The sequence below is a fragment of the Wyeomyia smithii genome, chromosome 2 (genome assembly GCF_029784165.1).
Source record: "Wyeomyia smithii strain HCP4-BCI-WySm-NY-G18 chromosome 2, ASM2978416v1, whole genome shotgun sequence".
Taxonomy (NCBI): Eukaryota; Metazoa; Arthropoda; class Insecta; order Diptera; family Culicidae; genus Wyeomyia; species Wyeomyia smithii.
Genome location: NC_073695.1, coordinates 112,331,580 through 112,346,098, shown reverse-complemented (window position 1 = coordinate 112,346,098; position 14,519 = coordinate 112,331,580).

Here is a 14,519-nt window from a genome sequence, read left to right as displayed (position 1 = left end):
AAAACTAATTAATCTGTTACGTGCGATGCTTGACGGTTTCACATCATGCGTCAGGACAGCGGGCAAATTTTGGTACACGTTTTTGACGTAAGATGGTCTGAAGTAAGGTGACGGGCTCTCGAACTTGCTGTTCAATATAGCTATAGAAGGTGCAATACGAGGAGCGGCGCCATGATCACGAAGTCCCACATGCTTCTAGGCTTCGCGGACGACATTGATATAATTGGTGTTAATCGTAGAGCAGTTGAGAAGGCCTTTATGGCTCTCAGAAGGGAAGCTGCGAGAATTGGACTCACGACGAGGATGCCTGAGCAACGGGTGTAAGGGGAGTAGCCCAAGATCTAGTTTTTTGGAGGCGTATTCTGGATTCGGCATAGAATCTCAGCGATCTGTCACCATAAAAGTAAAGTAAAGTAAGTAAGGTCCACGGTGGATGCAATCGTGTCTCTCACCAGGAGGGGGGCATACGCCATTACGCAAATGTCACGTTAGATGTAACGAACACGTTCAATAGCGCCAGTTGATGCCATAGACCACTTGCTTCGGAGGCCCCATATACAACATCCTGGAAAGCGATTTTTAATTAAAAGCTAGTTTTCAACATAGAAGAGAGTCAGGCGTTCCAATCACCGCAAGTGTTTCGAAAGGTTTCTTCTCTGTCGGAAAATATCAAAAAATTGCTCGTAGTGACGAAAATACCCAACACAGGAAAAAGGCCCATCCTGTGCCCCGTGTTATGTAATATCATGTACGATGAAGTTTCAACCTTTTCTTCAAAACAAGCGTACTGTATTGTACGGTGTAATCTGCGTTCTGGCTGGTATGAGTTGGCTATTTGCGCCACTATCAAAGAAGATTTAGAGTGTTAAGACCAACGACCAAGTGGTATCGGAGAGGTTCAATTCCACGAAAGGACGCAGCTAATAATACTACTGGTGTCCGGATGGATTGACAGACGCTATGGGGAAGTTATGGAGCTTAGGTTTAGTTTTTGCTTAGCTTTAGAGCTCGCACAGTTTCTCATGTGCATTGCAGCGTGTCTTCTTTGAATGCTATCTTTTTGCGCGTGCGAGAAGAGACAAAATGGCAATGGACGGTCAATGCGGCCGTTTCACAAAATTTTCTAGACCACCAACAAGCCGGTAAAAGATATCACTCTCTCTCCAGGTAGTCACCTAAAATGCTTAAGAGAGTTAGGCGAGTGTACTATGCACAAAAGGCGCCCCTTAGGTAATACCTAACGGTTGTACCGGGGAGTATATAGGAGGTTTGAGTGGGCGCCGCATTGCTTGTGTTCTCGCCTTAGATCTGATTGCAGATTTCCCTACCACTATGGAAAAAGGAACATTCCATGCAACGACGACGGTTCAGCTTTGAAAAAATACAGACTTGTATTACAGATCAACTATGTCTGAGTTGAGTGAATCAGAAATCCAGATTCGTGTGGAACACTATATATAGTCTTCCCAGTATTATGGGCCAACCAGTATTATGGGCCAATGCACTTTATATTGGTTTCTAACGTATGTGAATATCTTGTAATAGTCAAATTTAAGTTTGGGGAGAGTTGTTCACGTTCACTAAACCTAAATTTGACTATTAAAAAATATTGAAATATGTTAGAGACCAAAACAAAGTGCGACTGGCCCATAATACTGGTTTGCCCATAATATTGGGATGACTGTACTTTCTATTATCAGGATGTCTAGTCAACTTCAAAAATAAAACTCCCTGATTTTTCCAGTTTTTTCAGAAGACGTTACTCTGTGGCCTTTTAGCGCACTTCTGCATTCACTAGAGGCACCAAAATTCTCAGAAATGGTTATAATTTTTTTTGGCAACTTTTATCGCTTTTGTAGAAGCGTTTTTGTTACAACACATACACCGCATTGGTTCAAAGTAACAGAATGCCTTGTAGTTTCGTATTCTACGACTGCATTACCTACACAAAAAAAACAACTGTGTTTTAATCGAAAACAATCTCCATATCCCGTGTGTAATGTGTGAAATAGCAAAAAAAATATTTGCGGTGTTTTTTACATTTCATAAGAAAATTATTGGAAAATTCCAATAGTAAAAATGAGGTTGGCTCCAAAGAAATTTGACCAGATTTTGTTCGTCGTACCGATGCATGCTTCTCACGAGATAGAAAACATACGAATATACCTATCAGTTTGAAAAAAAAAAACTTTTTATGACATTATTTCTCTATATACACTCAATGATATTAAACAGTAACAAGAAACGATAACAATAATAACGAGAGATTCCGATAAATCCGTTCAAAGTTTCAAATTAATCATATATCGATGTTCTCACACTATCGGAAATATTATACAAACATTTAGTAACGCCCTATGAATGTGCGGAAATTAAAGTACAATTGCTAATGGTTTAGTTGTTTGATTGGAAGCCTCCTGTGGTAGTGCAAACTCAGCAGGAAATAGTAGGAATCAAACCTGTCCGCCCATATTAAACGCTAGTCGGCTTGCGTTAAGGTACGTGCAATTGTTCACATCCCACATTTTATTAGTTAAATCAATAGATTTGAATTATCTACAACGCGTTAAAACACCAGAGAGTAATAAAGTTGTGCTAATTCTGGTGTGTTCTAGTTTCAAATCTTTGCACTCGAGCAAAGTTTTTCTGATCCTAAATTAGCAACTAGCACCCCCTATTCTGGTGTGCGCAGATGCACAGTGCATTGTCGACACTGTAGAACAACGTAAGGAAGTCATGCGGAAGTCTCCTTGCATCATGCACCGATGTCGAAGGAGAAACTGATTACCTACTTGGAGCACTTTTTTGCCTTTCAATGTTGTAAGTTGGTTTCGTTTTCATACTATTTTTCCTGTTGGCCTCCGAGATAGTATTTCGCTGCGGTCGTTTTTGGATTTCTTCTCCGCTCATATAGGCGCAGTATCAGACTCTCGCGATTATTTCTCAGCGCATAAGTTCATACCATTTCGAGTGCAAAAGTGATAGAAGATTACCTTGACTGAGGATGTTCTTGAACTCTGTTCGTGGAGTTTTTGTGTTGGACTCGCCTGAATGATTACTGCTGCTTTGTAGACCATAGATTTTGTTCTTCTGTCGCTAATTTTATGTAGTATACTATGTTATACATCTCTAGTGAATGCTTTTGAGATATCATGTGTGAGTGTTAATTATGTTCATGATACAAAAGCAACAAAGTCGGCATTGTGAGAGGGTTTGGCTGATTGTAAAATTCATTTCATTTCGCTGGTCGTCGTGTTGCTAGAAAATATTTTTATTCGGAAGAATAACAAGCGCTTATGACTTTTGATTAGTCCGTGTAATTATTCTTATAATTTAATATTCATTTGAATTTATCTCAAATTCATACTACCAGCGTACTTTACCAAAGAAAGACTTAACTTATGATTTCAAACCGTTGTGTTGGCGTGCGCTGCGCAGTGATCGTGACCGGAGCTGGTTTCTTGTATATTATCCACGTTACTTCACGATGTAAAATCGATTGAGTCATTATTCGTCATATACCTAGAATATAAAAACAGATAACACACCACATCTCTTAGTATGGACAGTTTTACATGAATTAAACGTCTGGCTGGTGAGTAACATGGAAGACTGTGCCATAACAAATGTTGTTTATAGATACAAACTCAAAAAAAAACACCGCAATAAACATGAATCGAAAGGTATCGACTAGAAAAGGGTCACTCACGCAAAAGCGAAGTTTGGTCACTTCGATTATGTATAGGTACCGCGGTGGGCTGGATCGTTAGTTGGGACGAAAGCGGCAACGGGAGAGTACAAACATATAACCGGAACGCACTACTTGTGATCTCTCCTCTTCCTTCTGTCGGAAGCCTACGGCTTAAGCAGTATACAAACTGCAAAAACTATAGGAAGTAGAATTGATTCAACAGCTTGCGGCGCAAACGGAAGTAGTTTCAATGTAGAATACTATCATTATTGTCGTCAGTTTGCACCTGCTTTATATGTTCATTACAGAACGTGTGTGATTGCAGGTAATACTTTCTGAGACGATTGAAAGATTACGAATTGTTTGAGAATAAAAGCCAAGATTTATTTTTTAACTTCACATGTTTTGATTCTTTTTTATTGTAGTGTGATGGAATGTTTTTTTTTCTAATTTTGTTCGAGACTTAGATTAATCGTTTTCACTAATTTTAAACATTCATCACCTAATTTAGCGATTCAAATTGGTATGATTTGTAATATTAACGTCCATAGTACGTTTAATTTGAACTGTATCATCAGAATTAGCTGAATTCGTTGTTCATATTTTTTCTATTAGGCGACCAAATATTCTAATACACAGTAGGGTGGGACAAAAATGAATGTTACCTCCCATGCTGGGACTGATATGCGATTATGGGCAGTATAGGTCCTATAATAACTGTGTAACTTTTCACATCGATCGGTGGAACTATATTTTCTCGTCCGATTTTTCATGTTTTCATTCGATTTTATATGGGAAAAACCATTTTCTATTCTCCAGAGATGTCCAGTTGGCTCCTAAAAATATATTAAAATATAAAAATTCTTCTGGAGACCAAAAGGTGCTACGATGTTTATAGAGAAAGTTCCCAAATTAATTGAAAGTCTGGCGGACGGCTCAACATTGATTTTTTCCAGCAACACCTAAAAATACAGGTGATTTGAAACATAAAACATAAAGCCGAGATCGTCGAAGTTTCCACGCACGTTAATCTCACAGCCCGCAATAAATCCTCATTTGACACCATCGAATTGATTTCTCAACCTCCGAGGGAGCTTGGGGGCCCACTGGCCCCCAGCCCAGTTAAGTCTTTGCAATTTCATGATTTTCAAAAAATTTATGCACAATTTGTTCCCCATAGCTCTATGACCAACCGCACTGTCCAGTGCGAAATTATGCCTCACTCGACGCCTGCTACTGCTCCCCCTTTACTGCAAACTCTACCACTAGACGACGTTGGCAAGCAGCAGACAGCCAGTACTGTTTTATTTTCGGACAATAGCGGCAGGCGATTTGGTCGGCAGCAATGCGATACACCGTGCGACACTATTCTTTCATCTCTACTCTGCTACTATCAGAACGTGCACGGTCTACGCAGCAAAGTAACAGATTTTGCTTTGGAAGCTTCCAGCTCGCTTTACGACTGCATCGTTCTTACTGAGACCTGGTTAGATTCAGATATTTCTTCTTCTCAATTATTCGGCATGGATTATACCGTGTATCGGACTGATCGATGCTTGATGAATAGTACCAAAGCAAGGGGTGGAGGAGTTCTCATCGCTGTGCGACGATCTTTGGCATCGGCATTGTTAATTCAAGCTATGGATGATTCGCTTGAGCAGCTCTGGGTAACGATTAAAACTGATAAACTGAACGTTGTAATCGGCGCTATTTACATTCCTCCTAATTTGCGGAATGAAGTCGAGATAATCGATCGGCATATTTCTTCAGTGGAAAGAGCTGTTAATTCTACTTGTATTAACGACGATGTTCTTATTTTTGGTGACTACAATCGTGCCGGCTTATCCTGGTCGATTCACACAGATGGAAATTATCTCTTCGTTGATGCTTTGCGCTCATCCGTAAATGCAGGTAGCACCCATTTATTGGACGGTATTGCTTTTCAGTGCATGCACCAGATTAATCCTGTTTGCAATCAGAATGGCAGGTTCCTCGATTTAATTTTCGTAAACTCGCATGCTTTATCAGCATGTTCAGTCACTACAGCACCCGACCCTCTCTGTAACATTGACGTACATCACCCACCATTGATGGTTAGTTTCGACAGACCTGTTGAGGCTCTATTCATAGACGAATTTGATTCATCCAGTTTTGATTTTCGGCGCGGAAACTATGATGCTATCGAATCAGAATTGAGAGGTATCGACTGGACTTTTACCAACCGGAGTACAGATTCGGATGAGGCCGTGTCTGAATTTACTGAATTGATTCAGGAACTTATACATCGCCATATTCCCAAAGCTCGTCCTCGTCGTAAGCCTATTTGGGGAAATAGACATCTCACTAAACTTAACCGCCTTCGTAAGTCAGCTTTGCGTGCATATCAAAAAAATAGAAACCCTATCAATCGGACACGGTTCACTTCTGCTAGTCGATCATACAAAACGCTGAATAAAAGTCTGTACACGATGTTCGTGCGTAAAACGGAACGCAACCTACGCTTAAATCCGAAAAGCTTCTGGAGGTTTGTTAACTCGAAGCGTAAGGAAGAAGGATTACCATCTAGTGTGTTCCTGCTGAATAGTGAAGCGTCTACTAACAACAGTAAATGCGATTTGTTTGCCGAGCACTTCGCTAGTGTTTTCAACAAGGAGCACGCTTCACCTAACGACATTCCCGCGGCAATGGCTTCTGTGCCAAGCGACGTTTTCAATGCCGAAGTCTTCGAGATCACAATCGGGGAGGTTTCCAAAGCCATCTGCGATCTAAAACAGTCCTACTCCCCTGGACCAGATGGAATTCCTGCTGTACTCCTGAAAAAATGTGCCGGAAGTTTAGAGTCACCGCTAGCTGCTATTTTCAATCTTTCCTTGCTAAAACATCAATTTCCCGGTAAATGGAAAGAGTCGTTAATGTTTCCGGTATATAAAAAAGGTGACAAACGAAATGTCGAAAATTATCGTGGTATCTCATGTTTGTGTGCCTGCTCCAAGGTTTTCGAAACTATAATGCATCATCATCTGATGTTCAGCGTGAAGAACTACATCTCTACTGCACAGCATGGGTTTTTCCCTGGTAGATCTGTATCCACCAATTTACTAGAGTTCACTTCATTTTGCCTTCGCGGTATGGACCGGGGCCTTCAGATCGATGCTGTCTACACGGACCTGAAAGCTGCTTTCGATCGCGTTGATCATGGACTACTTTGTGCCAAATGCGACAAGCTTGGAACTTCAATTGGAATGGTGGAATGGGTAGACTCGTACCTACGTAATCGTAAGATCGCTGTTAAGTTGGGCAAGTCGCAATCCGCCTGGTTTAGTAACAATTCTGGTGTACCCCAGGGTAGCATTCTTGGGCCTCTACTCTTTTCGCTGTTCATAAATGACGTTACGAAAGTTTTACCACCTGGCACACGTTTACTGTATGCGGATGATACAAAAACTTTCAAACTCATCGAGACTGTTGAAGATTGCCTTAGGCTTCAATCGTTGATTGAATTATTTAATGACTGGTGCCAACGCAATTATATGATGCTAAGCATTCCGAAATGTTCTGTGATTAGTTTCCAGCGCAAAAAGCAGCCGCTATTGTTCAACTATAACATTGCTGGTACTTGTTTACAACGTACCGATATTGTCACTGATTTGGGTGTTCTGTTGGACACGCAATTAACTTTCAGGCAGCATTTTTCGATGATCATCTCTAAGGCTAATCGTCAACTTGGGTTAATATTCAGAATCGGAAATGAGTTCGTTGATTATGGCACCTTGCGGACTCTTTACTGCTCTTTGGTTCGCTCAATTTTGGAAACTGCGTGCGCTATATGGAACCCGCATTACGAGTTCTGGATTCAGCGAATTGAGCGCGTTCAGAAAACCTTTATTAAAAGAATCTGTCGCACACTACCATGGAGAGATCCCGATCACCTGCCACCCTATGAAAGCCTATGCTTGTTAGTTGGAATCACACCACTCGAACAGCGCCGCAAAGAAATAATTACCAAAATGACACACAAAATTTTGACAGGCCGGTATAATTGTCCAACTATCTTGGCTTTGTTACAGTTGCATTGCCCTCTACGACCTCGACGAGACCAGCGTTTATTGCATACAAATGCGCATCGCACAAACTACGGCCTGAACGAGCCTATCCGCCAAATGGCTCTGCTCTTCAATCGATACTTTGAAAATTTTAATTTTTAGTAACTTATTGTGTATTGTGAATTGTTCATTGATGTATTTTATTTTATGATATATGTTATACTGCACTTGTATTCCTAAAAGATGCTGGGTTTTTATGCCGGCTCGAAAGTTTCCTTCGTGGCCTTTCGAGGCGGCTTTTCCCTGCCACATACTTTATATATATTCATTAAGACTGTTGTCGGATGAATTATTGAATAAATAAATAAATAAATATCAAAGATTTGCAAATATTGCACAATCTGTAAAATGTATACAATATCTAAAACCCAAAATTTTTAATAATATTTCAATGTTAACATATAGGTTATATTACAAAAAAAAAACATCGCATAAAAGCACGTACTAAGTTGCCAAAGCTATTGTTCATTACAGGGAGCAACAACTAATACGCGTTGATCACCTTACACACGTTATTCAGCCATTTCCGACGCATCGCTACTATTAATCACTTTACACATATATACAGTAAAAGTTTGTTGATGGAGGAAAAGAAGAATGCACGAAGCGGCGCACTTTATTAGTAGAGCTCAACCTGCTTCGCTCCATGTATATAAATAAAGCAACGCGGTAAGCTACTGACCCTGACAATCTTTCCCCAGACGGGTTGTTCCTCCTTTACCCGGCCAGCCCTGTGGCCTTCTCGAATCTGTCGAAGTACTACTAGTGATAATAATTATTATACTACAGGGTGTTTCGATAGAGAGCATAACTAGCTAGTAAAAAAAAACATAGTCTAGTTCAGTCATGTAATTTGGCAATATTTTGTCAAGTTAGGATAATAGAGAATTTATTGATTTTATCAAATTTATATAACATTTACCTGAGCACCTGAAAACTTTAAATTAATTAAATAGATACTTATAACGAAACTTGCTCTAAACAAGTACAAGTTGCTATAATATCATTTCCTAGAACACTAGTTGAATTTGATGCGAGTGATCACTAATTTTTGAAACGTTTCACGTTATTCTCGTGCCGCACAGCTCGGTCGCCAACTCGCCCGGATGTAATGAGGAGCGTTTTACCTTGGAACGTTATGTTCCTCTTACTGGGTGACATTTAACTGCCATCAAGCACTTGTTGTGTTGCAGTTTTCATTTTGAATCACTGACCTTCCCTAACCTTCGATTAACTGGTACTCGTAATGGGGTAAACGTGTTTTTGACAGGTTTAGTAGAGTATTCACGTTATGTGGCAATCAAAAATCGTAATTTTAGATTAGTTCACCAAACTTATGAGATTAGTTTACCGAACAGAGATAGAGAACTATCATAGTTTACAAAACGTCAAGAAATAATCAATTATAAACTGCTGCAAAATGTGATCAAGTAGACACACGCCATACCTCCGACGGTTATTGCTAAAAGTTTTAATTCAAACGTTAACCAAATATAACCAGAACCCATTTCAACATAGAAACTACAGCGCCAACTTCAACGTGGAGCTGTTAGCAATATAGTGCTAGGGCAGTGAAAAGTCGATTGAAGTACAGTAAATAAACGATCTAGACAAGCACCGCCGCTAAAACACTTCGGTAGTATCGGTAGAATATTACATTCATATTCGTAAGTGTACATGTGATAGTCTACGCAAAAATATGTGTAAATGACCAAAGCTACGCACGCATATCGCTATCGTGTGAACTCTTCGACAAAATTATCTCAGCAGTATAATTGCGGCTTCCAGGATGGTATTCATTGTATGTTGAAAATAAATGCAGTAAAATTATTGAAGAAAAACAAAATCCAATAAAATCTCTGTTTTCTGAAATAAAAAAATATTTGTATGTAAACGAGTGCTGGGACTTTGGATAGAATATATTCGTGATCCGGGTATCCGAAGCTCGGATCACGGATAGGTAAATGAATACTATCCGGATACAGAATTTAGAATAGGCGTCATCCATTAATTATGTAAGGACTTTTTTCGAAATATTCGACCTCCCCTCCCCCCATAATAAGGCTTAGTAAGATTTCGCATTACTCCTCTGCTCCCCATGAATCTTACGTAAGATTGTCTTTTTAGAGAAAAAAATATTTTCGAAAGTAAAACATTTTTTTTACACAAAGCATATTCGTAGAGGATAAAACAAAACAAGTTAATACAGTTAATACTATGTTGAAGTAAACAAAATTCAAAATTAAGTAGAAATGAAGTAAAGCACGTAACCACCAAACGACGGCGAATTCACTGCTTTCCCAAGGTTCAACTGTTAAGATCGCAGCGATAATTAATTCAACTAATTTTATTTTTTTTTAGTTTTGTTAACTTTTTTTTCAGTTTTTTTCAAATTTTTCAATCTTACGTAAGATTCTCTTGAATCCCCCTCTCCCCCTTCGTAAGCATTTGTAAGAAATTTGGATACCCCCCCTGTCCCCCTAAACCCTTACGTAATTTGTGGATGACCCCTAACATTACTTTTGAATGACTAGAGTAAATTGAATTATGTTTATGTATGTTTTATCCACGTCACACGTAATATTTATTCGCAGTACTACCACCTCTGAGCATTTCTCGTAACATTTTGTGATCCAATTTCAAGTACAACTCGGACTCGTTTATCCGGAACATCAAAAAAATTTTCATTCCGGATAATCGAGCTTTCCGGAAAATCGAATCACAGAAAAAATATTCAAATTTGCTATTAAAGAACATAAAATAAATATTTCCTTTATTTTATTTTACTCGTATGATGCAGTGACGTAACCAGAAATTATTTCTGAGACGAAGAGGGGTAAAATCTTGAGAAGCAAAAAAAATAAATTGGACATTGGTTATTTTCACTTAATTCGAACATGTCCCAAACATGTGGGAAGTAACATAAATGGTAACAAATATGCCAGAAGGGATGGTAAAGGTAAAATTTCGGAATGAAAATTTAAAACGAACGCCAAAAAATGAAATTTCGGATAATCGTGTCTAAAGTTCCGGATAATCGAGTCTACGGATAATTGAGTCCGACCTGTACCATCAATAGAGCGCCTAGCAAACTTGTCAGTTTGGAAAACCCTATACCAAATGCTCATCCGCCCGATAAAACACCCTGTGCAAAATTTCAACTTAATCGGAACCTAAAATCAGGTGGCGTAAAGCGATTGAAGTGTGGCTTTTAGTATTTTGGAAATTTTCTGCTTACTTTTTCCATATTTGTGATTGGTACCCTGACCACCACTCCTTTCTGCCTTACATATAATTCGTTCAGGGCCTCAGTAGGGATTCATCTAACGAAATTCAATAACGATTAGAATTCAAGAAAAATCTCTGACATTGCTCGTTCAGTTCGTCCAATCATCGAAAAGTTTCGCGCGTAAGTCTGTTGTCCTTGAATTTAGTTTCGTTGAGTTTTTGATAGCGACATGAAGTGAGTGTGATAATATTGTGCAAATTTCTCTACATTTAATTTAGATAAAGTCGTTAACCCTAGAAAGATAAATTCGAAAATATTTTACTGAGCGTCTTAGAAGAATGAAATATAAAATCAGAAAAAATGAATTATATGTTTCCTTTAAACTCTACTAACTTTGAGAAGTAAATATTGAAGATATAATTAGTCCGTACAAATACGTATTTCAGTTGCTACATACAACCATAATCAGTGCTTATAGGGACTGGTAAAGAGCAAAGTGTAAACCCTGTTTTTATTTGTATTAGGTAAAATTGAAATTAACCCTCTTAATTAAAGTTAGGTAGTGAATTATTCGGTCGGTTGTTTACCGTACCATGTATAGGGTTTTTGAAAAGAAGATTTAATAGCCATGAATAGTGCTTGCCAACATCTTTGTTGAAAAGCGTGGATGAGTGTTGTTTATACATTTTTAAACTTCCAGCTAAGTCTATTTTCTATAAATTATTAACGGGGCCACTTTTGATTTGAAAAGGTGTGATGAATCATTTTATGAAACCTTATATGCTTTTGTGACTTCTGCGAAATGTTCTTTGAAACGTATTCCTAGATTACGTTTTGCTTGTCCAATGTAAACCATATCACAGTGACTGCATGCAATTTTATAAATTCCAGCTTTGTTCAGTTTATCAATAGGGTCTTTGGAAGACCCCAATTTTATTTTGAGCTGGGTAACTCTACTAGTGTAGACAATATCCTTCCCAAATTTTCTATATTTTTAACTAAGTGGTCGTGTCAAAGTAACGTCGTATTAAACGGCTACCCTTTTCAGATCTTCTGTTATAAGGCTGAGTGTTGGTAACCACTCTTCATGGCTATTCAATCTTCTTTCCAAAAACCCTAGACATGGTACGGTCAACAACCGACCGCATAATTCACTTCCTAACTTAATTAAGAGGGTTTATTTCAATTTTACCTACTGCAATGAACACTGGAAAAAAAAAATGAACCCAAATTCCCACTAATTAGAAACCGCTGGGTTGGCAACCCAAAATATAACATTTCTTATGTAAAATTGGTCAATAAATCGATTAGTGATATTTTCATTCTGTGCAGAACACGGGAAAGGGTCTATATTTCCAAAAATACGCAAAAATAGGGTGAAAAGGGGCAAAATAGACAATTTCCCGTGCCCTGCTCGAAATGAAACCATCGCCAATCGATTTGTTGACCAATTTTACATAAGAAAAGCTACATTTCAGCACAGAATGAAAATATCACCAATCGATTCTTTGACCAATTTTACGTAAGAAATGCTATATTTCAAGTTGCCAACCCAGCGGCTTCTAATTAGTGGGAATTTGGGTTCATTTTTTCCCAGTGTGCAATGGTTGGACACGTGTAACTTGAGTCCCCAATGTGGTCATTCACCTCTGTCCAGCAACTCCCATCCCAACCTCAACGAGGTGCCGACCGGGATACGAGTAACCTTAGCGGAGATCGGGTAACCAACCCCCGGTGGAAACTATGATCGTATGCTGACTGTGTCCCCATATTAGGGGCGGCGTACAACAGCGTCTGACCTGGAGCGGGCGGCTGAATTATGGAATGCTGTATGTCCCGTCAGCAGCCCCATCAGCATCACCTTTTTTCGCGAAAAAAGAAACTTTTTTACTTAAATCATACGAAGAGCAAAAACGCGCACATCATCCTGTTGGCCTTGTTGCCAGTCCTATATAGTCACCGTGACTATTGTAAGAAAGTATATGTCAAATGTTGTTTGAAAATAATATGTGATTAAAAAAAAATATTTGTAATGACATTATCACAGAAATTTTAGGAAACACCATTTTTCGAGTAAAGTAACATAGAGACAACATTAGTTCAATTTAATTAGGCCCCTCAAACTAATGTTCCATTAGTGTTGTTTCAGGAGTCCCCGTATCAATTGACTTCAATTAAAAACCTAAATTAATCCACCTAGCGGTCAGACCCAGCCTTTCTCATTCAATTTTTTATTTGTAAAAATAGATTTACATGAACGCTTCAATCCAATAGATGTATTCACTCTTCAGGTTCTAAAATATTGATGTTGTAATCTTTACATATAAAAATGCAGTCAAGTCTGTCTGTCTGTCTGATCCATGTAGGCCTGAAAACTACCGAACCGATCGACGTGAAAATTTGTATGTAGGGGTTTTTGGTGCCGATAAAGGTTCCTATGATAGTTTGAGACCCCTCCCTCTTCTGGAAGGGAAGGGTCCCATACAAATGAAACATGAATTTCTGCACAACTCAAGAACAAACTAAGCAAATGAAACCGAATTTGGCATGTGGATGTTTTAAGGGGTAACTAATATGTCCATAATAGTTAGATGAAACACAATTTTGTGCACATCTCGAGAACTAATCAACCAAATGGAACAAAATTTGGCAGGTAAATTTAGTGGCAACAAATATGTACATAATGGTTTGAAACCCGACTCCCTCTTCTATAAGGGAGGGATCCCATGAAAATGAAACACAAATTTCGCATACCTCAAAAACCAATCAAGAAAATACAACCGAATTTGGTATGTGAATATTTTTAGAGGTAACAAATATGTCCATAATGGTTTGACGCCCCTCCCTCTTCTGGAAGTACATGTTTCTTCACAAATTTCTGCACATCTCGCGAACTTATCAACTAAATGGAACCATATTGGCAGGTGAATGTTTTTAGTGGTAACAAATATGTTCCATAATCGACCTCAGACAACATTTTGGATTGTAAGATGGCAACTTCCGGTTTCTGGAAAACAGCCGAAAATGGCCGATTTCCACCCAATATAAAAATATCCGGATCTAGAATAATACACAGGAGCTAAAATCGACCACAGATAGCATTTTAAATTCTAAGATGGCGACTTCCGGTTTCTGAAAACAGCAGAAAATGACCAAATACCACCCAATATGAGTTTTTCTTTAACCAGTATGCCATTCAAAATCCAGAAATTGTCTCCAAATGCCATTATGAAATCCAAAATGGCGACTTCCGGTGTCGGAAAAACAGCGGCAAATGACCAAATACCACCCAATATAGGTATTTCCGGAACCGTAATGATGCACTGGAGCCACAAATCGACTTCAGACAACATTTTGAATTGTAAGATGGCAACTTCCGGTTTCTGGAAAACAGCCTGAAATGGACGATTCCCATTAAATATTAATATTTCTGGAACCAGAAAGATGCACAGAAGCTAAAAATTGATCACAGACACAATCTTGAATTTTAAGATGG